At 34.9% G+C, this 25,509-nt stretch overlaps 1 pseudogene; it reads right to left on the minus strand.

Moving 5' to 3' along the window:
- Positions 1-1,044: 1,044 nt before the first annotated feature.
- LOC141499082 (nucleobindin-1 pseudogene) overlaps positions 1,045-25,509 on the minus strand; it is a 51,558-nt pseudogene continuing 27,093 nt past the window's right edge.

Here is a 25,509-nt window from a genome sequence, read left to right on the forward strand (position 1 = left end):
ATAGAATCAAAAGGTTGAGTCCCTGTCATGAAGCCTAAAAATAATAGGATTTACTTTTTTTAAGATTGTTTTTATTCGATTAATATGTTTTCAATTCTAGATTCTTTCCTTACCCCTCCCCCACCTATTGTGAAGAAATAAAACTCATTACAAGTAGGATTTCATACAAAACAATTTTCTGCATTAGTCTTGTCTCCCCCTCAAAGAAAAAGGAAAAGGAAAAATAGATTAAGAGAAAAACAAAAAGTAATGGATTGATGTGTACTTTGAGGCCATCAGTTTTTTATCTGGAGGTGACTAGAATTTTTCATCATGAATTCTATGGAATTCTATGAGACATTGAGCTGATCAGAATTACCAAGTCTTTCATAGTTGACAATCTTCATAATATTGCTATTATTGCATATATTGTTTTCCTGATTTTGTTTACTTCACTTCAGGTCATATGTCATCACAGGCTTTTCTTAATCATCTCTTCATCATTTCTTAAAACAAAGGAGTATTCTATCACATTCATATAGAAATGCTTGTTTTACCACTCACTTGGTGATACTTATCCCCTCAGTTTCCAATTCTTTGCCAACATCAAAAGAGCTGCTATAAATTTTCTTTACATATAAGTCAAAAAAAAAGTTTGCTCTTTGAATATAGATTTGAGCTTAGTCTTGAAAGAATCTAGATAAGTACAGAGGTAAAAGAAAGAAGAGAGTCAGTTCCAGACTTGGGGAACAGATAGTAAAGGTACTAAGAAATGAGATAGAATACTGTGAACAAGGAACCACAAGTAGAGAATGTTACCAGATCATAAAGTGTATGAAAATTGTAGAAATAGGAAGAGACCATTTTATGACTACAAATGTCAGCACCAAAAGCATTTTAGATTTGATACTGCAGCTAATAGGTAGCTAAGGGTGTTCAACGAGTAGGGGTGTAGGTTTGGTCATATCTATTCTTTTTTTTTGTTTCTATTTTGTTCTTTGGGGGGGGGGCTTGTTTTGTTTTGTGGTACCCAGAAAGTCTTTATTGGGTGTCCTTGCAGATCCGCTAGCGCTGGAATTCAGGGACTAGGGAATCCGGGCCTAGCACTGAACGCTGCTTTTCCATAGCTGGCTCTGCTTGGTCTCCTCTCTCTGGTTGGGGCTGGAAGAGGAGCTGTCCATCAGGACCCGGAGGCGGGGGACTCGGGCCAGCTGCTGCTTCCTCTGCTCCATGTGAAGGACAGCCTGCTGCAGTTCTTTCTTCTGGGCTTCCTGCAGCCCCTGGGAGTGGTCCAGGGCCTCGCTCTCCTGGCTCAGCCGCTGGGCCTGGGCCGCCAGTTCAGCCTCTCGGGCCTCCAGCTCCACCTCAAAGCGTCGCAACTCCTCCTCCGTGTAAGCCGGGCGCTCCTCCAGTCTCCCAGCCCTTCGGGGCGGCCTCTTCAAACTCCTTCTTCTGCAAGGCCAAGAGGAATTCCTCCAGGGTCACCAGGCGGTCCTGGTCTGCGTCCACCGACCTCCTCACATGCTCACGCATCCGGAGCCTTTCTTCCTCCATCTCCCGCATATCATCGTCCTCGTTCCTAGGGTCATACACCTTCTCCAGCTCCTGGGTGAAGAGAGCTTCCAGCTCCTGCCCATCTAGGACGCCATCTCCGTTGGTGTCGTGCAGCCTGAAGAAGGTCTTGGGGTTGATCTCGGCGGGGTCCAGCCCGTCCGTCTCCTCCCAGACCTCCCTCAGCTGGACCGGGCTGCCGGGAGCCTGGAGCCGCGGGTGGCTCCGGTGCCTCCGCCGGCGCTCCTCCAGCCTTCGCTCCTCGGCCAGCCCTTGCTCCCGGCCCAGGGAGGCCAGGTACCGCCTCCGCTCGTGCTCCGTCAGCATCTCGTAGCGCCTGAACTCCTCGTGGAGCGCCGCGTCGTACTGCGCCAGGTCCCGAGTGGCCGTCTGGATCAGTAGCTCCAGGTCTGGGCCTCAAACGTGCGCTGGTTCTGAGGGTCCAGGTGTTCAAACTGCTTCAGGAGGCTCAGGTCGTCCATCGGAACCTCGAGCTCCTGGGCAGCGTCCATCTTGGCTTGAGCTCGTCCAGTCTGGTGCGGACGTGGCGGCTGACGAAGTCCAGCTCCCGACTCAGGCTCCCACTCCTGATGTCCTCTGTGCTGGCGGCCTGCAGCTTCTCTTGGAAATGACATCGGTCTCCAGGACCTGGATCACTTCTTGTAGGTAGTGATGGTAATAGAGCCCTGTGTCTGGGATCTCTGGAGGAGCAGGTGGCATGTCATCCTTCTTGGGCTTAGGCCGGTCCAGAGGAGCCAGCTGGACAGGCCTGGGCAATGGCAACAGCAGCAGCAAGGCCAATAGCTCCTGGGGCAGCCTGCTGAGGAGTCTCTCTCTGCCCAAGCTTGGGGGTAGGGGGGAGAAGGGGGAGGGAAGGTTCTCAGTACTTCCGCAAGGAGCAGGGTAGGATGTTTCTAAGCCCCACGTTGGCTCCTAGACTTTCCTGGTCAGATCCATTCTTCAGAAATGTCAGTTTGGCAGCTGTGTGTAGCAAGAATACGGTATGGAGGTAGCAAGACCAATAAGAAGGCTATTTGATTAGGTGTTAGACTAGAATTGTAGCTGGTTGAATTAAAAAAAAGGGGGAGATACATAAATATATAGACATGCAGATTATATATGTATATTCTACAATAATAGGAATGGACTTCTAGAGACAGAGCCAAGATGGAGAAATAAAGAAGAATTCAGCCAAGCTCTTTAATATTCCCCTCCAAACAACTTTGAAATAGTGCTTCAAATTGAATTCTGGATTAACAGAGCCATCAAAAGCTCAGTGAGACATGTTTCAGCCCCAAGACAACACTGGAGGGTAGAAAGAGAAATTAATTACAAGGGGGAGTAGGCTGCCCCCAAAACCATGTGAATTGAACATTAGTAGTTGGAATAGGTAGTGGTGACATAATAGCAACAGTTTTGGGGAGCTCTCAAATCAGAGATGGTAAGAGAGCCTGGCAACTGATCAGACATTACAGAGGCCCTGATGCTAGCCCTAGGTGCAGGACCAGATGTATTTGACAACTCAATTGCCTAGCCACTTCTTAACCACAGTTTTAAGGTCAGAGAAGAAATTTTGCATCAAGAGAGTGTACAAACCCTGGTCCCTGGGGATAAGGAGAGGAATCCCAAGGAACAGTACAACTTGTAGCTCCATTGAAGCAGGTATCTTTTTTGGGTAAGTACCAGAGCAGATCAAGAGAACAAAGACTACACCTTTCCTCCAAACCTCCAGAACCATCTCTAAAAACTTCAATAAGGAAAAAACCTGAAGACTGTGATAAATCCCACCTCCACACACTTGGAAGCAAAAATTAATATAAATTTCCAAACCAAGAAATAGGGTGGGGAAAAATGAGCAGACAATAAAAAAGAAATTGACATTTAAAAGTTCAGTAGATATAAGGGAATATCAAGACACACTCATAAGAAGATAATGAAGTCAAAACACCTATAAGCAATGCATCAAAGGAAAATATAAATAAATTAGAGAAAAGTTCAACAAGGATTCCAAGGAGAGCTAAAAAGGAATTTCAAAATCAAGTAAGAATTGAAGAAAAATTAGTAAAGAAAGCAAAGAAAATAAAATTAAGATCTGGTAAAAGAGGCACAAAAATATTGAAAATAACACCTAAAAAATTTCAGTGTAACAGAGTATCAAATATAAAAGTTTAAGCCATTTCAATAAGAATTCCCTATTTGGTAAAAATAAAATTATTGGGAAAACTGAAAGCAGTCAGGCAGAAATTGCACATAGACCAATATCTTGTAGCACTTATCAAGATATGGTCAAAGGGACACATGGTCTAGATATAAGTTAATTAGAAGATAAGTAAATTAGAAATCAGATTTATGGGCAAAATAATTTATGAACAAAAGAGAGCATTGTGAGATGTGAAATGGATAATTTTGATTAAATTAAAAGGATTTTTAAATAAAAAATACCTAAATTGCCAAGATTAGAAGGAAAGTAGAAAATGGGGGGGGGAATAAAGATAGTTTCTCAAATAAAGATCTCATATCTCATATATATCAAAATTTTGAGAATGAGTCATTTCCAATTGATAGTCAAAATATATGGATTTTTTTCACTGAAGAAATCAAACATATATAATCAGATTAAAAATGCTGTAAATCATTATGGATTAGAGATATGGAAATTAAGGAAGTTTTAAATTATAATCTCAAATTTATCAGATGGACTAAAATGATAGAAAATAAGGACAAATATTGGAGGGGATGTGGAAAAATTGAGACACTAATTGGGACACAAGGTTGAAAATGAATATTTTGGAGAGCAATTTGGAATTTTACTCAGACTTTTAAAACTATAAACCCTTTGACCCAGTAATAATACAAAAGGTGATTACAGAGGTCTCTTTTCTTGGTGATGGACAGAGGATTCTATTGTATTGTCCTTTCTTGGATATGGTTGCAGTGCTGGGTCTCAGGCCCAGAAAGGAGGAGCATTAATGCACCAGACCTTGAAGTTAACAGGAAACTGTGAACCTTGTCACAGTTCCATAGTGGAAAAGAGTGCATGTGTTCATTCACAGACCAATCAAACTTCTCCTAGTTCATAATTCTCTGGAAGAACTAAAAATTTAACAGGTCTCCAGAATTATCTCTGAAAACAGCCTACAAAAAACTTGAAATTGGGGTGCTCCCTCCTATCTGGAAGCAGAAAACTACTTTGGCATAAAGTTAAAAGTAAAGAAACAGAACAAACAGTAGAAAAAAATTCTTGACTACAAAAAAGATACAATGGTGACAGGGACGATTAGAACACAAACTAAGAAGAAGATAACAAAGTCAAAACTGTTATATGCAAAGCCTTAAAGAAAAATATGAATTGACTTCTGACCATGGAAGAGTTCAAAAAGATTTTTGAAAATCAAGTAAGATTGATAGTGGAAGGGTGGCTAAGTGGCACAATGGATGGAGTACTGGCCTTGGAGTCAGGAGTACCTGAATTCAAATCCAACCTCAGACACTTAATAATTACCTAGCTGTGTGGCCTTGGGCAAGCCACTTAACCCCATTGCCTTAGAAAATAAAAAAAAAAGATTGATAGTGGGAAAAAATTGGGAAGAGAAATGAATGATGCAAAACAATCATGTAAAAAAGAATGAGTAAAAAAGCTTGATACTGGAAGTATAAAAACATACTGATGTAACACCTTAATAAACCAAATAGGCAAAATATAAGAGATGGAAAAAATCAATGAAGAGAAGACAGAATAGTACAAATGAACAAAAAGTACAGCAATACACTGATGAAAATAACATTGGCAAAATGGAAAAAAAATCATATGTTTGCTGAAGAAAATAAGTCCTTAAAATACTAGAACTGAGCAAATGCAAACTAATGTTCATGAAACATTAGGAAACATAATATAGTCAAAAATATAAAAGAAAAAATATCCCATTGAAAAACAACTGACCTGGAAAATTGATTTAAGGATTGATAATTTAAGAATTACTGGAGGAGGCAGCTAGGTGGAGCACTGGATAGAGTACTGGCCCAGGAGTCAGAAGGTCCTGAGTTCAAATCAGACCTCAAGTCACTTAACCCTATCGCCTTAAATAAATAATTTTTTTTTAAAAAAAGAATTATTGGATTGTTTAAAAGCCATTATCAAAAAAGAGCATAGACATCATAGTTAAAGAAATTATCAAGGAAAACTGTTAATGTATCTTAAAAGGGTATCCTAAAGGATAAAATAAAAACTGAAGAAATCCCATAGTCTGAAAAATATACCAAATGAAAGCTAAGAGAAATAAAGACCAAATTTCAGAGCTCTCAGGAAAATTTTCAAATACCATGGGGCCATAGTCAGAATCATACAATAAAATACTGGTTACTACATTAAAGAACTGGAAGATTTGGATCATGAGATACCTGAGCTAAAAGATCTGGTATTACAACCCGGAATTACAACACAGCAATGTAGAATACTATTTCAAAAGAAAAAAAAATTCATTCCTTAATAAAATTAAATGATTTATAGTAGGAAATAGGAAACAAAATGATACTATTAGAGGACCTTAAGTCTCCCCTCCCAGTCAAGGAGATGAACAGATTTCTAGAAAAGTTAGATATGATAGATAGATAGATAGATAGATAGATAGATAGATAGATAGATAAAAGTGAATAGGAATAGAAAGGATTCTGCCTTTTTCTCAGCTGTATCTGGCACCTTCACAAAACCTGACCATGTATTTGGACATGAACTTCACAAACAAATATGGCTGTTAGACCATAATAAATTACAATGAGTAAAGGGCTATAGAAGCATAAATTAAAAATTAATTGGAAAGTAAATGAATGAATAAGTTGAAGACATCTCAGAAGAATCATTTTCATTAAAGAGAAGGGCAACAATGAAATCACATTTGAAAATTTGTGGAACACAACCAAAACAGTAGTGAGGAGAAAATTTATATTTCTAAATGCATACAATAAAAGAAAGATCAGATAATTGTATTGGGGTTGCAATTTAAAAAATGAACCCTCAAGTAAACCTCAAAATTTAAATTTGAAATCACAGAAGAAATCAATAAAATTGAAAACAAAATATGAATTAATAAAAGCAGGAGTTTATAATAGGTAAAATTAGACAAAAAAGGAAAGAAAACCAAGTTATTAGTATTAAAAATTAAAAAGAGTGATCATCAGTGAAAATTAAAGCAATTAGTAAGATTTATTTTCTTATATGCTGGTAAATTGACAATCTAAGTGAAATGAATACTTAGAAAAAGATGACTGATTATATTAAAAAGGTAAAATATATACAAAATCCTATCTCAGAAATCTAAATTTAATAAGATATAATTGAGCTCAAGAAATAATATCCAGGGTCAGATGAATTCACAAGTGAATTCTAATTCTACCTATCATTTAAAGAAGAATTAACCCCAATACTATATAAAACATTTGAGGAAAAAAAATATAGATGAATCCTACAAAATTAGTTCTATGAAACAAATTTGCTTTTGATACTTTAATCAGGAAGATCAAAAAACAGAAAAACTATTGACTATATTCTCTAACGAATGTTTATTCAAAAATATTTAACAAAATACTATCAGGAAGATTATAGCTATATATCAGAATGACCATACATTATGACTAGTGAAAATTATACCAGAAATTAAGGAGTAGTTTAATATTAGGCAAACTATTAGCATGATTAACCCTATTGATAATAATAAAAATCATATACAAATAGATGCAGAAATAACTTTTGACAAAATAAAACCACCATTCTTACTGCAAACACTAGAAAATATAGCAATCAGTTGAACCTTAAATCAATTGAACTCTTAAAATTATAAATAATATCTACCTAAAACCAAAAACAAGCATCATATGTATTGTGGATTAATTTGAAACTTTCCCAGGAGTTAATCAAGAATGTCCATTATCACCACAAGTAATCAGTGGAAATCCATGAAAAAAATAAAGGAAGGTAGCCTCACAGTTGATTTCAAGCCCTATTATAAAATAATGATCATCACAATAATCTTGTACTGCTTAAGAAACTGAGTGGTGGGTTTGTGGAATAGGTTAGGCATACAATATAGTAGTAAATGACTGTAGTAATCTAGTGTTTGATAAATCCCAAGATCCAAGCTTTTGGGAAAAAACTAATTACAAAAATTGATGAGAAAACTAGAAAGTAATTTAAGCAGAAACTAGGCATATACTGACATTTCTCACCATATTCCAAGATAAAGTCAAAATGGATAAATATTTAGGGAAAAAAATGGGAATATAAAAATAGATCTGTCAGATTATATAGAAGAGAAGAAAGTAAAATAGATAAGCTTGATTTACACATGGAATTAAAAAGGTTTTGCATAAACAAAAGTAAAGTCAAATTTAGAAGGAAAATAGGAAATTAGGAGAAAATTTCAAAACAAATTCTGATAGAAACCTCACTTCAGAAATAGGGAACTGCTAAATTTACAAAATAAGTCATTCTCCAATTGATAGATGGTCAAAGGATATAAGAGGAATTTTTCAGGAAAAAAATCAAAGTCATCAAAAATCTTATGAGAAAATGCTCTAAATCTCTACTGATAAAATGAATTAAAGAAATGCAAATTAAAACAATTTTGAGGGGGCCAGCTAGGTGGTGTAGGAGATAGATCTTCCCTGAGTTCAAAACCAGCCTCAGATATGTACCTTAGCTATGTGACCTTGGGTAAGTCACTCTTAACCCTATTATCTTGAATAAATATTTTTTTTAATTAAGGTACTACCTCATACCTATCAGACTGCCTAATAATAAGGAAAAACAAAAAAGACATGTGCTATAGGGGATGAGGGGGAAAAATGGAATACTAATGCACTGTTGGAGTAATTATGAAATGATTATCAACCCTTCTGGGTAGTGAGATAGAACTACTCCCAAATTGCTATAAAACTATGTATACTTGCTAACTCTCTACTAGGTCTATATCCCAGTTTTTTTTAAAGGAAAAGAATCTATTAAAAAAGTTGATGTTGTAGTAAAGAATGAGAAATTAAGGGTATCCCCCTCAATTAGGGAATGGCTGAACAATTGTGGCATATGATTTTGATGGAATACTATTGTGCTTTAAGAAATGATGATTAGGATAGTTTCAGAAAAAAACTGGGAAAAAACTTGTATGAACTCATGAAATGTGAAGTGAGCAGAATCAGGAAACAGGAATGGAGGGGAGAATAATGTAAGAATGATCAACTGTGAAAGATTTAGATGCTTAGATCAAGACAATGATTTAAGATAATTCCAAAGGACCCATGATGAAAAATGCTATCCACCTCCAGAGAGAGAATTGATGAATTGTGAATACAGATTGAAGTATTTTTAAAATTTTTATTTTTATTTTTAAAATTTTTGTTTTATATTTACTGTTGCAACACTGTTAAAATGGAATATGTTTGCATGACTTTACATGTATAATTGATATCAATATACTTGTTTAAGGAGAAATGAAGAAGGATGGGAGGAAGGGAGAGAATTTGGGACTCATTTCATTAAAATGTAAAATTCTTTTACATGTAATTGGGAAGTATTTAATGAAATAAAAATAATTAAAAAACAATCAATAGGAATGTTCAGAAAGGTTTTCTGTCTTGGAAAAGTTATGTTTTGGCGTTGGATTTGAGATGTCTACAAGGCATCAGGTTTAATAGTTCTAAAAGTCAATTGGTAATGCATGACTGGTACTCAGGAAAGAAGATGATCATCAAAGCTTAGTGATGAGATCACTGAGAAAGGGTAGAGTAGAAAAAAAGAATCTATGAAAGTACCTTCAGAAATACTCTTAGTTGTTGTGTCATAAATGTTCTCAAGAAACCACTGATATGAAGTGCCAAACAATAAAATGTGACAGAAAATAAAAATATATGTTGAACAGTGTGAAATAGAAATTCATGATTTTATACTGAATTAATGCTGTATATGGAAATAATCTTTTTCTTGTCTTTTAGTAAGATGGATAATTTTTTAAAATAAAAAATAAAAGAAAATACACGAAAGTGGGATGAGAATTTCACAATGGTTCAGACATTATTGACTGGGACTGAAGTGTTTAAGTATATACTCAGGAGAAGTGTTCATGAAAAGTATAGCTTTGAAGTCTATCTCTTCATTTGGAATGTACGCTTTTCTTCACCTTTCTAAATATTTTATATCTTTAAAGTCCAACTGAAGAGTAGCCTCCTCTAGGAAGCCTTTCCTAAGTATTTTCATTGATCTTGTAGACCAGAACAAGAAATTTACAGGAAAGTACATTTAAGTTTTAAAAGTTCCTTAATAATTAGCCCTAAAGGTTTAGGTTGGTCCTGAGAAAGCAAATACTCTTACTTTCCAAACTACATGTGTCCTGACAGTTTCTTAATGATGATTTGTCATAATATTTATACTTCTGGTAGTGATTGTCCTCCTTGTTTGAGATTTTGTCTAAAGTTTTATTATCCTGATTCTATTTCCATCTTCCATCATCTCCCTTTCTTGATTTTCCATAATGCTTATAGCCTGTGACTCAGTTAATAATCTAGCCATTGTCTTAGAGTACTGAGTTTTCTTTGTTAATCTTGTCCTTTGAACACCTCCTTCTGCTACCTCTAATATTACTCTTCAGATATAAGGAAGTCTGATTTCTTTTCTTTTAGCTGAAGTATAAGGTAACAACAATACATTGAATTTGGAGATAAGGCTCACATCCAAGGTCTGAAGTTGCTACTTAATCTTCTTTAGTCTATTTATTTACCTTTTGAATGAGAATAACCTACCTCAATGACTAAGGAAACTGATAAGCCTTTTTTTGTTATTTAATCATTTTACTGTCATTTCTGACTCTTTGTGATCCCTTTTGTGTTTTTTTTTTGGCAAAGATACTGGAGTATTATGCCATTTCTTTCTCCAGCTTATTTTATGAATTAGAAAATGAAAATGACTTGACCAGGGTCACATAGCTAGTAAGAGTTTGAGGCCATACTTGATTCCTGACTCCAGGCCCAATACTCTATTCACTATACCATCTAGATGTCCAAGTCCTATATACATATGTGCTATTATCATTGTTTTCTTCAAATATAGATATCATAACTTTTCCTGTGTAGTTATTAATTATCCAAGTTTTTTTTTCTTTTATTTATATCTCTATAGAGGATATGTACAAACATTGGAATGGATCTTGAGGAGAGATAGAAGGAACCCTATACAAAGTTTGAGGAAAACATTATCTGTAAATAGGCTAATTGGAGTTAGGGTCTGTCCATCCTATCTAGCAATTTCCTTTTAATTTCAGATTGGTTGCTCTCTACTCTTTCATATTCTGATCCTTCTCCTTCTAGTTAAATGTTCAGGGGATAAGGCCATTTTTTTTTTTTGCTGATAACAAACATCTGCAATCCATTCCAAAACTAAACAGAAATACCTTTTGTGGATTATCTGATGTTTTACCTACAACATACTAATACTCATTTTGATTAGCATGATTAATTAGTAGCTGATTATACTGACACATCATTCTATTAATTTTGAGATGAGGTTGTGTTTTTTTTTAACACACCATCATAGTATTGCCTATTATACCCTGAATAAAGAAACCTGCAGAGAGATCTGCTGTCTGCTGCTAATTTTTTATGTGACTGAGCAAGGCTCTTTACCTTTCTAGTGTTCTTTATCTTCATCTTTAAAATTAGGAGTTTGGATTTGATCATTGCTTAAATTTTCTTTCATCTATAGATATTTCTGAATGCTATGTGGTGTCAGAACTCTCTTTTCAGCAGGGAAGATGATAAAAACTTAATTTCAATATATCAAAGACTTATAACTTATTCCTTGTGGTAACTTCCTCAATGAGTATAGGTTGCAAATCTTCCATAGTTTATGGGTTTAGAGAGCTGCTTGCAATTCAGAGGCTAAGTACTTGCCCATGTTCAGACATGTAATGTGCATCACAAGTAGATATGAACACAGGACTTCCAGACTCTTGACTCCAGAATAGGATCAGCTACTATGTGCTGTATCCTTGGAAAGTTTGTAAGATCCCAAAAAATGAGTGTATACTCATTTTGTTAAAAACAAAAACCAAAACAAACAAAAACCCCAGAAGCTATCATTGAAATACTATTTAAGACCAGAGTACAAATGTACTAAGCAAACACTTCCAGTTCTATGACTCAGTTATGTTATAGTCTTAGAGAGCGTCATGACTTACAAACCTGAAGGGTCTGAAATTGGAAACCAGGTAGTCAACAAGCTAGTGTAGCTACATCACAGAATTTCCATAAAGAGAGTAAAGTTTAAGAATATTTTAAAGATAGGAAGGACCAGGTTATGAAGAGTTTTAAATGTCAGAAGACTTTACATATGATCCTTCTGGAGAGATGGAAAGTAAGTAGATTTTATCATTATAGGGAAGCTGGGTGACATGGTCAGATCTATTCTTTAGAAAAAGTGAATTTAAAAAGGCTTGAGTTATGGGCAAAAAATTCCACCACCCTGGAAATCTAGTAATTTATTTGGAATTGCTCTTGGTCTCAGCAATCCAGGAAAGCAGAGTTACTATTAGTTTCATTTCATAATTCATTAGTTTGATTGAGTGTCACTGAGCTGTACATCTGGAGACAAATGAAAGGTATATAAATAACAGTCACATTTTTACAAGATAGAAAAATGAAAATCTATTTCGGAAAATGCAACAGTAATAAGCCATTCTAGAAATTCTGTAGGTGAGGAACCATAACTTTTATGCCATTTTGCCACAAAAAGCTAAAGAGATTAGCATCAACGGTGACTTTTTAAGTTCTGCTTAGCCTTTTGTCATATTTACTGGAGTTAGCCTTGATTTGCTCAATAGGTCTTTTTTCTTAAAAATAACAAAAAGAAGAGAAAAGGGAAAAACCAAAGTCAAATTATATTAATAAATTCTGATTTCCCTACTGATTTGACTTGTACAAGAACAGCTTGTTCTTAAGGTTGGGGGTGGTGGTGAATAGTAAGGACTTGCATAGTGTTAATATTAGTGTATTAGAGTGACAGCAGGAGTATGAGGAGAAAGACAATCTCAAAGTAGGGAAGAGAAAAGATATGGATTCAGGTTGTGCTTCTGGCTCATAGCGTTTATATGAATCTAGGGAAACTGATTCACTTCTCAATGACTCAGTTAAGTCTCTATACACTGTTAGAATTACTGATCTTTGGCAGAGAGAGAATTCCTTAAGAGTTCATCCACCAAAACACAAACAAAAATAATTTTACTCAGAAGATCACTGATTAGTCCCTGTAACCCTCACAACATCATATACATTAAACTTTTTGTTCCCAGAAGAATGGGATTTAGTTGGCCACAGAACAAATGAGTCTGATCAGTGAGAGATTTTCAGCAAATTACAAGGACTTGAAAATTTTTTTCCTGGGGTAAAAGTCTAACTTTGTATATATTTAAATGACTTGAACAAAGACACAGCTAGTAAGTAGCAAGTATCTGAGACCAAATTTGAGCTCAGGTCCTCCTGACTCCAGGAATGGTATTCTATCCATTGTGTGCATGTATGTAAGTATGTATATGCATATGTATATATATATATGTATATATATATATATGTATACATTACCCTGTGTTCCTTTTAGCGTTTACAATTTTTAATGCCACAACTGGTATAATTAAATGTATTCACTAAATGCTTAATGCCAGGAGGCATTGTACAGGGGATTCAGGAACAAAAAATGAATATCTACCAAAAATAGGCTTATATTCTAATGGAAGAAAAGAGACACATATAAATACATGCAGTATAAACAGAAAGTGGATAAATATAATAACCATGTGAAGTAGTCAAATGAAATACAATATTCAGGGAGGGCACTATTATTTTATGGGGAAGGTGAGTCAAACAAATGGTGAAGAACATGTTTATTCTACATTGTAAAGGAATAAATGTTGAAGGAAGAAGGAAGTATGTTACCTTGCGTATGGGATAGTCAGGCAGACATAAATGAAATACTGCGATGGGAATACTGGAAAGAAGGATTGTGGTGCTTTTTGAGTAGAAATAAAAACGTTGGGAAGCATGAAGGAAAAGTGTGCAGGAAAGTATGATGATTTTAGTTTCATACATTTTGCATTTAAGATGACATCCTTTGAAACATCCTTTGAAATGGCCAGTCAACAGTTAGAGATGCAAGACTGAAGCTGCAGAATTTGGAGCTTAACATTTGGTTACAGGAAATCATTTACAGGTAGATGTTTAAATCCATGAAAGTTGTTGACACTTACTATAAGGATAGAAGGAAAAAGGAAGAGAACCTAAGTCAGAATCTCAGGGAACATTCAAGAGTTAACCACATAAGTTAGCCACATAAAACCATGGTGCTAGGATTTTTGAGGATAGGAAGAAAGGCTAAGACACGGTCCTTGCCTGCACTAAGATTTTAGCAATGTAGAATTAGAAGAAAGAGGAGTGAATGGACAACAAGCAGAGAAAGTAACTAGGATAATAAAGAGCTTCTGATGTAAGTTATTTGATTGTTGTTTGTACTTCATTCTTAAAGAGAATTGGGCATCAGGGAAGTGATGTTATCACATTTAAATGAGGGAGGGTTGTGATGAGAGGCAGGAAGAAGCAAGAGAACTGGAAGGGGCTGCTTAAATACTCCTGTTAAATACCCCTCCATTGTAGGTGGGTGTAGGTGATATCTGATTTGGGGTGTGGTATTTTCACCTTGGACCAGGTAACTTTCAATGGCAGTCCCAGAGCTGGTCCTTCCTGTCTCAAGATACTTAATGTCCATTTTTAACACTGCCCAGCAGTGTCCAAGCCAAGGTTAACAGAGTCAAGGTAAAAATATAAACAGTGTCTAAGGGAGGCAGAATTTCAAGAGCAGAGACCTCCACCTCTACACATCATTTCCCTGCATCAGATACAGTGGGAGACCTTGGCCTTTTATTATTATTATTATTTTATTATTTTAGTTTTTGCAAGGCAATGGGGTTAAGTGGCTTGCCCAAGGCCACACAGCTAGGTAATTATTAAGTGTCTGAGGCCACATTTGCACTCAGGTACTCCTGACTCCAGGGTCAGTGCTCTATCCACTGCGCCACCTAGCTGCCCCTGACCTTGGCCTTTTTAAGCTAAGGTTTTTAACAGATTTCAGTTTGGTGAAAGCTAAGTCCATTTAGTGATTAAGGCTAGGTAAGAAAAAAAATGAGACAGAGAATGGCCTCTTTTACCCAGTTAAAAAAAAATCAATATGGGAGGGGAAGACCCTCAGGGTTTTTTGGACAAAAAAGAAATAATTGCTATTTACAATCCATTGTGAGCCAAAGAAGATCAGTGGGTGATTGGATAGATATCTCAGGATTTACTGGTTATATTTCTTTCTTAAGGACACTGTCATTTGATAATCAATTGAGGAAATGCTTGTTTAGCTTAGTGAAGAGTGACTTGGGGGCAGGGTGAAGGAGGGAGAATGATTAGTGCTCTCATTAAGTATTTGAATGTCTACTTAATGTTGCAAAGAATAGACTTTTTCTTTTGAACTTTAGCAGATAAAACCAGCAGCAAGGGGTAGAAATTTCAAAGAATAAAATTTAGGTTTAATGTTAGGAAGAATTTTTTTTTTTTGTTTTTACAAGGCAATGGGGTTAAGTGGCTTGGCCAAGGCCACACAGCTAGGTAATTGTTATTTGTCTGAGGCCAGATTTGAACTCTGGTACTCCTGACTCCAGGGCCAGTGCTGTATCCACCACACCACCTAGCCACCCCCAAGAATTTTTTAAACAATTAGAACTGTCCATATGTGGAATGACTTGTCTCCTAGAAAGCCAAAGAGAATGGCTCTCTTTGGAAGTCTTCAAACAGAAGTTTGGACAAATACTTCTTGGATATGCTGTAGTTGAAATTCCTTTGAGGTATGGACTCCAGTTGACTTATGAGTTCTCTTACAGTTCTCAAATTCTGGGTATGTGTCTCCTTTATTTTGATCAATAAATATTGATTCAATAAGAATTTATTAAGTGCCTACTATGTAACAGGCATAATGTGTAGCATTTTTACTGGGCAGCTAGGTGTGGTCCATATTGTTTCTCCTTCATTCTTAAAGAGGAACAAAGACATCAGGTGGGTGTTGTCTTGACTTGCAAGTGAATTAGATTTGAGTGAGGCAGAATTGTACAGTTATCAGCTTCACTTTCCCCCTCCAGTCATAAGTGTCCAGTTGGTTATACACAGTTCTGGATGATTGGTGGTGATCCTGGATATTGTGGAAGACTTGGTTTAAGTAATAAAATATTGGACTTGGAATAGAGAAGACTTGAATAAAAACCTTGCTTAGACAACTATTTATTCGACTTTGAATTAATCATTTAAATTCTTTCAGTCTGTTTCCTTTTCTTTAAAAATAGGGATAATAATGGAATTTAGTTCAAAAGGTTTTTGTAGAGCTAAAATGAGAAAATGCATATAAAACATTTTTTAAATATTTAAGATTTGTACAAATGTGATAATCTGAATATCATCTAAAGGGGTCTTTGGGAAACATATATATATGTATTTATTTGTGGAAAGAAATACACATACATATATAATATAAATACACATATAGGCATATATATATAGATATCTGTATCTATCTATCTATCTATTTATCTATCTATCTCTCTCTCTATCTATCTATCTATCTATCTATCTATCTATCTATCTATCTATCCTGAGAAAGTTTAATAAGTATTTTGAACTTATATTCCTGGTTTAAAAAAATCTGATTTCTTTCTGCTGTAAGAAATGGAATGTTATCTCCTTATATGGTAATTATAAACTCAGGGAGATAAGTGACTAGGAAGCCTGAAAATTTGCCCTGCCCTTCTTATACTTTAATCCAGAATGAGATAGCTATGGATCTTCTTTTAGATCAAATAGCATTATATAAGGATGATATTCTTTGAGAAACAACAGTGCAACCTAATATTGTTTAACTTAATAGACAGGTTTCCAAGAAGGTTTAATGTTTTCCTTATCTTTACTTATGTATCCTGGTCTCCCTCTGCTTAGTGTGTTAGTCATTACCATAGTGGCTTCTACCTATAGTTTTGTCTATAAATCTTAGTAAACTTCATTTCTGACATTTTCTGTTATTTTCTTTTTACCCTAAATTTTTAAGTTTTATTATATATAATGTGTATATATGTATATATGTGTGTATGTGTTTATTTAGTGTGTGCATGAATATATGAACATATAGATGAATGTATAGTTGCATATATCTATATCTGTGTGTATGTGTAAGTATAATTTTAAAGGTTTTGGTTGAGAATGAGGAATTATCTTTTTTGCCTTATATAATATTTGAGAATAGTGATTGTCATGTATAAATCATTGTCTTTTTCATTCTCACTAAGTTAATAACAACATTAATTAGCATTATTGGAATGAATATATCTGTAACTATATAATATATATACCTCATATGAATAAAATAATGTATGGGCATTGATCTATATGTTTATGAATCTATATCAACAATAGTTATAATTAGCTAGAGCTATATTTTTTTAGGGTGATCTTATTATCATTTTTTGCAATATAGACTCTTTTGACAAACTGATAAAGTCAATAGATCCCCTTCTCAGAATAATGGTTATTTTTAAATACATAACATACAGTATAGATAATTCAATTATATTTAAGTTCAGTTATCAAAATGTGAATGTGTGTGAGAGTATATATGTGTATTTAAAGTTTATAAATCTTGGGATAACATCCATTGCTAAAGCTTATGAATCACCTTGCACATATTATCTCATTGTATCCTCACATAGCCCTGTGAGGTGGATGATTTTATTGTCCTCATTTTATTATAACAGTGGGAACTGTAATGTCCCTGAAGAATTTCATGAGTACCCCTAAGGCACCTAACATGCACAGTTGTCTAGACCCAACTGAGCACCTTTATATACCAACACATAGAGATGATGCGCCAAAAGCCTGCCTTTGGTTTCTAGTTATTGAGACTCAAAGAATAGATTCAGGGATCATCTTTCAATTGGTCTATTTAAAAAGTTGAACATTACATTTCTCTATTCAAGACTAACACTCTACCTTTTTTCTTGTACCTTGTAAAAAATAACAGGAATGGTGCATTTCTCCATCTCCCTCTACTCCCTTTAATGGGTGAATTGTTTGATCGAGGTTTGTAACATTGGGTGGGGGTTTATCAGTGAAGAAATCACAAGGCTCTATGACTCCGACATGTAAGAAAAATTAATCAATTTTAATGCACAAATTACTGCAAAAAAATTACAAGTTAAATCGCAGAGTTCTTTAAGGAAGCAGCAAGTTTAAAAAAAAAGATAGTTTGTAATGGAGATAGTAAAGCTAAGAGGGGGCAGTGGCAGCAGCAATCATGAGTAGCAGAAGGGAAGTAGGAGCATTAAAAAGAGGAGTACAACTGTAGGGTAGTAGCTGGGTTGTCAACAAGCAATTACCTGAGGTCAACCTGCTTGGAGAGAGAAAGGCAGGTTTTTTCCAAAGAACTCTTCTGGGGAGGAGTCAGGTGGAGTTAGAGTAGAAGGTGTTAAGTTTGGGGGCTAGTTACCAGGCAGGTTAGGGCTGTACCAGGCAGGTTAGGGCTGTACCAGGGAGGTTAGGGATGTATCAACACATAGCATAAGAAAATGTCCCTGTGCATGTCTGGAGGGATTCAGAATTTGTGGCAACTTAGTGGAAGGTGGCCTCAGTTTGACTGGAAGTCTTTATCAACACAAGATTTTTGAGCCTAGATGATGCTTGTCCTAGTGAGATAACTTGAATATGCTACTTTAGATGGAATTACATATGAGACTAGTAAAGAGTCAACCTAAAGAAAAGGGAAAGTTTAACAGTTTTAAAGATTAACTGCTTTAACTGAGTGCTCTTTGGAATAGTGTTTGTTAATTGAGGAGGAGACTTTGTTAAATTACAAGGGTTTTGCTTATAAGTAAAAGTCAATATAGAAAGAATAAGTACACAAAAATAAAATGATCGTAACACTTGTCTACAATTTTTGTCTCTAATACAGAAAGGGAAAAAAATTCCAATATCTCTCAATATGTTCAGTCTTCAATGGCAGCACCTAATAGAAGGGCATATGACTCTATAACTGGTATTAATTACAGTGGCAATACTTGAACTTGAGTCAGTACCAGACTTTGGAGTTACCTCAAGAGTTATCATTTCCAAATTTGAGAGAACCTACATTTCAAACTCTAGGCATTATTCTCTCTTAGAAGATCTCACCAAAATGTGCTTCTTGGAGAAGAAAGAAATTATTAACAGATTAATATCAGAAGGACTAAAGCCAGGCCATATGGGGTAAGAGAATTGTATCCTGCCAAGCCTGTGATTTGCTTAAGTGCTCTACTCTGGCAAGTTTAGGTGAATAAGAAGTATTTGTTTAGCAGTTCCCAAGTATCTAGGGGAGTGAATTATGCTTTTTTTTCTATATTTACTTATAGGCTTCTATTGAATCCTTTAAGTTATTTTTTGCAGTGGATGGAATCAAAGTTTCCCAATACCCATATTATACATTGAGTGCCAATGTAGAAATTAGGATTTTAGCCATGCACATGTATTCCTGTCACTCGTAAACTTTATTTTAGAGAATTATATGGAGAATTTCATTTGGGAGAAAATGCAAAAAAAAAGAGAGAGAGAGAATTGGATCATATATGGTTAGCTGCACAACTTGCTCTCCCTTCATAGGATTAAACCTGAGGGGCTCACCAGATGACATTTCAGATCAGAAAAATGACACTGAGAAAGATTATATGGCCAGAGGGGTAAAAGCAAAGACAGCTAAGGAAAGAGCCCTTTGTCCTTGCTGCTGGTTGCTAAGATCTAGCCTTGAATGGTAGATTACATGTTTATAAAGCACTTAATTCACTTGGTTTTATAAGGTTACAAAGCCAATACTCTATTTTCCTCAAGTTACTTAAAAATGAGGAAATACTGCCAGACAAGAACCAGTTTAATATTTGAAGGAGATAGTGTCCAAAGTAAGGAGAGCTGAAGTAGTGATGCAAAACTTCATGACAAAGTTGCTACTTGGAGTGGGGTATAAGAAGGGGGAGGGTTGACAACTGCTCTACTCAGAAGTAACAGATGGAGAAACAAGTCCTGGAAGAACTAAAAGATCAGAAGTAGTAGAAGACCCGGTTTTCCCTACCATACTACATCAGTGAGAGAAAGAGAAATAAACTCTAGCTCAGGTCAGAGAAGACAAAGGATTACCAGGAATGTTTATAAGGAAGAAAGAACAAGATCTAATTTCCTATAACTGGAATACAAAAGAAAAATAACTTTAAAAGTTTTGCAAATTTTTCTTTTTGATTTTTTCCTATACCACCTCCCCCCATCACCCACCCACTTCCAGATTCTCTAGGAAGTAAATCCTTAAAAATTCCTAAAAGGAAGGCATTATACTCTTTTCAGGGCGAAAAGTCAAAGAAAAAGTCAAATGTCTATATTCATTCTTGAAAGGCAAAGCTGCAGAGTTGGGGAATTCTCTACCCAGAGAAGAGAGGTACTGTGTTGGTAATGAATTAAGTCTCTAGAAATGCAAAGTAGTGTTCACTTAATTTTAAAAAAAAGATTCCCAGGTGATTCCTTGCAATAACAAACTCCCCAAGTGTATTTAAAATATGATTTCATTTCTAAGTATTCAATTCAATTCATTTTCCAGTTGTACCTTGATTGTATAAAGTAGATTTACATCTCTAATATTGAGTGGTAACTAAAACCAAGAGTTTTATTTGATGTTCCTATTGTGAGGAACATGTCCATCTGACTGAGCAAATAAACACAAGGAGTTTCGTAATATTTACAGAAATGAACGAGAAGATTATGAGAGAAAATTCAGAATTTTTAAAAGATGATTTGGAAAGAAGTTGGAATCTAGAACCTCAGAGTTCTCAGTTCAAAAATCTACCTTATGCTCTACTAGCTCTAAGAAAGTAGGGAAGTTAACAAATTGTCTAGGGTCTGAATTTCTTCTCTAAAAATGAGAGTTGAACCAGTTAGTCTCTTTTAGATCTAAATGTGAACTGAACTAGTGCTAACTCTAATGGACTTAGGAGAGAAGATTATTAAAATTTTAGTATGAGTATTAACACTTGAAAACTGGCAAATTCTATGAATCAAAGATTGCTTTATTGTTTTGTAGATTGTAGAGACTTAAGAAAAAGATAGAGAAAATTTAATGCAGATTAAATTTAAAAGTGTGTGGTGGGCATATCCCCCATCCCTGCCTGCCATTAAACATTTATTAGCACATCCCTGCAACTCTAGGAGGAAAGTTGGCTAGACTCTGTATATCACTTGGAGGTGTGCAAAGTGCTTTATATTCATTATCTTATCTGTGCCTTACAATAGCCTTTGGGCTTAAAAAGAAACTAAAGCAAAAGAGATTAGCTGATTTAGCCTGGTTTCCATAACTGCTAAGTTTCTGGGGTAGAATTTGAACCTATGTTTTCCTCCACTACAGAAAGCTGTAATTGAGAAATGAATATTTCTGAACCAAATCCTTAATATTCTTGTTTCTCATAAGTCTAATCTTCCATTTGAAGGTGACAGTTTCCTTATATTATGTATTTGACAACTGTTGGCAAGAGAAACCAAAAAAAAAATCAGTCCTTAGACAATTTTTTTGTGTGTATTTTCTGCCTTATCTTTACAAAAGGGAGGGGGAAGAAATGAATAAAGGGAACTCTCATCCTGGACTACAGACTATGCTGACAATTGTACATGACCTGTCTAGACATTTCTTCTGCTAAACTTCACAAGGGGAGTTGTGCAGAGTGCTTTACACATGAAGAAAAAATCAATTTCATAAGAGATATATCTTCTTGTGTCATGATCCAGTGTGTGATTGTGGCCTTTGATGTCTATTTAGCTGGCAGCAAATTTATAGCCCTAACTTTTAATTCCCAGTGATGAAAGCAGCAAAAATAACTTAACAGTTAAATAGGAGCTCAGTGCTCATTGGATGGTCATAATCAACTTCTAGGAATGACCTTGAAATTGGACATTCCTTTCCGCTTAAGCGCCATTAGCAATATTTTTCAGAAAGTAAACCATTTAGCTAGTTGGCAAAAAAATGCCGATAAAAATCTACTCTTGGCTACTCACTAAATTGCATTGTGCTCTCTGTTTGCCAGCTGAGGGTGAAGAACATTGTATATTAAAAGATTTTCATTGTGTAATAATGTGAATACCAGCAGCAGTAATTATAAAATCAATAATTCGTAATAAATATGTCCTCCTTATATAATTACTAAATGATTGCAAAACCAATATTATGCACCAGTTAGAATGGAAAAGGTTGCTGATAAAAACTCTCTATATTACACATGATTGTTCATATCTTAAAAACCCTTGGTCAAATGAAGCCGACCTTCATCCTCATCAGAATTAAACTAAATGTGATTTCTGTTTGAGCTCCTTCAAAAATATCTGATTTATGGTGAAATGACTTGAATAAAAATTGCACTTTCCTCCCCGAACTGTTTGGTCATAAGCATGATTGTTCCTTCTTTTATGTATATCCATGATGGCAGTTTATCTCCTGATGGATGTGCATACTTCCCTCCTTTCCTTGAAGTTCATTCAGTGGTCATTTCTCATGTCCTTTAAATAGAAGAAATTATAGAGAAAGTTTCATTAATCTTTGCATTTCATTTTCTAGCATATGGAAAAAGGTTACTGCTAAGAAAGTGAGCTTTGTCTTTTATTATGGTTTGCATTTATAGAAAATCAAAAATTGGGTTAGTCAACCCTTTAGTTCTTTTCTTCTGAGTTGTTAGGAATTCTGCAGGATTACTAGGAATCAGATTGCTAGCACAAAGGAGGGAGACACAAAAATTCAGTGGCTTAACAAAGGTCACCCAGAAAGTTTGAGAAAAAACCTTGGACTTGAAGCTTGGCATCTGAGTTGTCAGAAGATGACAGAATTTACCCATTTAGTTCTGAGCCTATACCTTAAGCATGATTAAGTAATACATTAATACATTCATGAATAAGTTTCTTCCTTAACAATCCTGTAATACTTTATCTAGTCCCAGACCTTTATTTAGGAATTTGGGGTATATATGATAGGGGGAGGCACAATGAATGCCCTCTAGAGCTCCAAAGTTTAACTAGGGAGAAAAACAAAGAAAACTTATAAGATCTTCAGTAGAGAAGCCAAGAAATTTGTGTCTTGTCCTGTCCTAGGTGGTGTAGAGGATAGAATATAGACTAATGAGAAGACCCGAGTTCAAATTTTGTGTCAGATAAAGCCCAGGATGACTAGAAACAAGTCATTCAATCTTTCTGTGCCTCAGATTCTTTATAAAATGAGAGGATTGAATTGGGTAGGCTCTAAGGGCCATTTCACTTTGAAATTTATGTGATCTTATTATCAGAGTATTTTCATCAAATTGTGAAACATCTATCCACTATGACTGCAAGACTTGTACCCATTAAAGAAAAGATGAACATATGTATATATATTTAAATACATATGGATAAATAGCCATATCTTTACACGTAGTCATGCATCCACACATATCTATACAAAAATATATAGACACATCTCTCTGCTGTCGGATAGATATAGATAGATAGATAGATAATTTGTCATGGATTTTCAATGGAATTTAAATCAGGTAACTTCTCAAATCATTGAAGCATATTGATCTCCAATATCTTTATTTCCTGGATAAATTTCCTAACTATTCATGTATATGGCATGGTAAAATTATATACCACATATATACATGAACAAAATATTTAATGTGCACATATGTATATTTGTATGTTTATATAATGTATATGTGAGTGCATGTGTATATGTATGTATACTCTCCAAAGAAATAGAATTGTTAGAGAATTAATGCAGTTTCTAAATGGATATAGAATACTCTAAAATGCCCTCACAATAAGCCATATCTAATGAAAAGCTAAGAAATGTATCCAAAAGATAGAGATAAATATGCTTCATTGGCCTGTGAACTCACTTGATTTAATTCCAATTTAAAAGCGATGGACTATAATCAAGATTAGAATTAGAAAAAATGATCATTTCATCAAAGATATATTTAATATGCAATATTATATATGGTTTTGCAATAAGAATTTTAAATATGCATTATCTAATTTTACACAGCAAATAGCTAGTAGATTATCTTGTGTCCAAGCCTCCACATACTTTGCCCTATTCGCTGATGTTCAATTTGATTATATTCTATGCTTCAGTTTTAAAGCTATTTCATTCATGAAGCTAAAGGTCAATGCAGTCCTATATAATGGAAAAGAGCACCAGAGACAGGTTATTCCTAGTTTCAGATCCAGTCTCTGACTTACTAATTACACGATGAATACGTTATTTAATTCCTCTGAATCTTGGTTTTCTTGTTTTTCAAATGGGAAAAATAGTATATAATTCACATAACCTTCAGGAAGCATGAAATGAAATTTTATGTAAATCACTTTTTAAACATGAAAGCATTATACAGCTATTTGCTGATGTCATTGCTGTCGCTGTCATCCTCATTTTTATCCTTGACCTGAGTATTTAGATGTTTTTACTTTGATTGAAACTAAGTTTGCAGACTACTGACACATTGTAACCTGCCACCAGTGTCTCTCAGTTCAGCATCTCATTGAATATTCAATGTAAGGTAAGAATAATAGTCACCTAAAATACACTATTAGAGCCTGGCACAAAATATTGAGTGATTAAAAGTAAAATGTTCTAACCATGATCCAAAATGTGAGTACTATAGGATGAGCTCTAGAAGCTGTAGGCAGAAAGAGAAGAGATCTTGATGGTCTATATAAATACTTTATATTTTATATGACTTGCATGAAAAAGTTAATTATATTTAGGAAAATGTACTCTTAGTCACTCATTATTGTACAGTTAGTCCTGAAAACACAGATTTCCTGCCTACATCATAATAGTCCCAGGGATTAAGAAAATAACTAGGCTGTGGGGTAAAGACATCCTTTACTCTGTTCAAAGACAGGTTGATATTTATAATCACTGTACTATTCTGTCATTTATAATCTTCTTACAACTTTACTATATATATATATATATATATATATATATATATATATATATATATATATATATATATATATATAAAATTTCATCAAATGACATTGGACTCCTCAGTTTTCCCCAAACAAGATACCTTACCTCCTATATCAGAACATTTTCACTGCATCTTCCACACATGGAATTATCTTCCCCATCTCCTCATCCTGGCTTCTCTGGTTTTCTTCAAATTTCAGCTAAAATCTTATGATTTACAAAGCCTTTCCTATCTCCCTTCCTTCTAGTGCATTCAACTCCCTTGATTGTCTCCAATCTATCCTGCATAAAGTTTATGTTTTACAAAGTAGTATTCATATTTTCTTCCCCAATAGACTTTAAGCTATTTTAGAAAGAAGTCTGTTTTTGCCTTTCTTTTGAAATAGTAGGATGTAGTCATTGGTGTGGTTTTTAGAAAATATGGTAACAAAGATGTGATCTACTATAGGGTTATTACTTTGCAAAAGCGTCACTTTTTTGCCTACTTTAGATCAAGGATAGCCTTCCTCAATTATTTAATCAGTAAGAAAATAATTTATAAACACATATTATGTTCCAGCAATTCCTATTCTTAATATGCTCATAATCTAAAGGAAGAGACAACATTCAAGCCATGGATATACAAGAAATTTGAAATAATTAATAGAAGTCACCAGAATTAAGGGATATCAGGAAAGGCTTCATATAGAAAGTGATGTTTTAGTTGGGATTTGAAATCAACCGCAAGACAAGAGATGAGAAGGGAGAACATTCTAGGAAGGGTATAAAGTTGGTTAAAAATACCCAAGTTTGGGAAATGCAGGATTTTGTTTGAGGAAGAACAAAGAGGAGAAAACCAGAACACCAGAGGGAGGAGGTTCTGAAGG

This window comes from Macrotis lagotis, chromosome X, assembly GCF_037893015.1.
Source record: "Macrotis lagotis isolate mMagLag1 chromosome X, bilby.v1.9.chrom.fasta, whole genome shotgun sequence".
Lineage (NCBI taxonomy): Eukaryota > Metazoa > Chordata > Mammalia > Peramelemorphia > Peramelidae > Macrotis > Macrotis lagotis.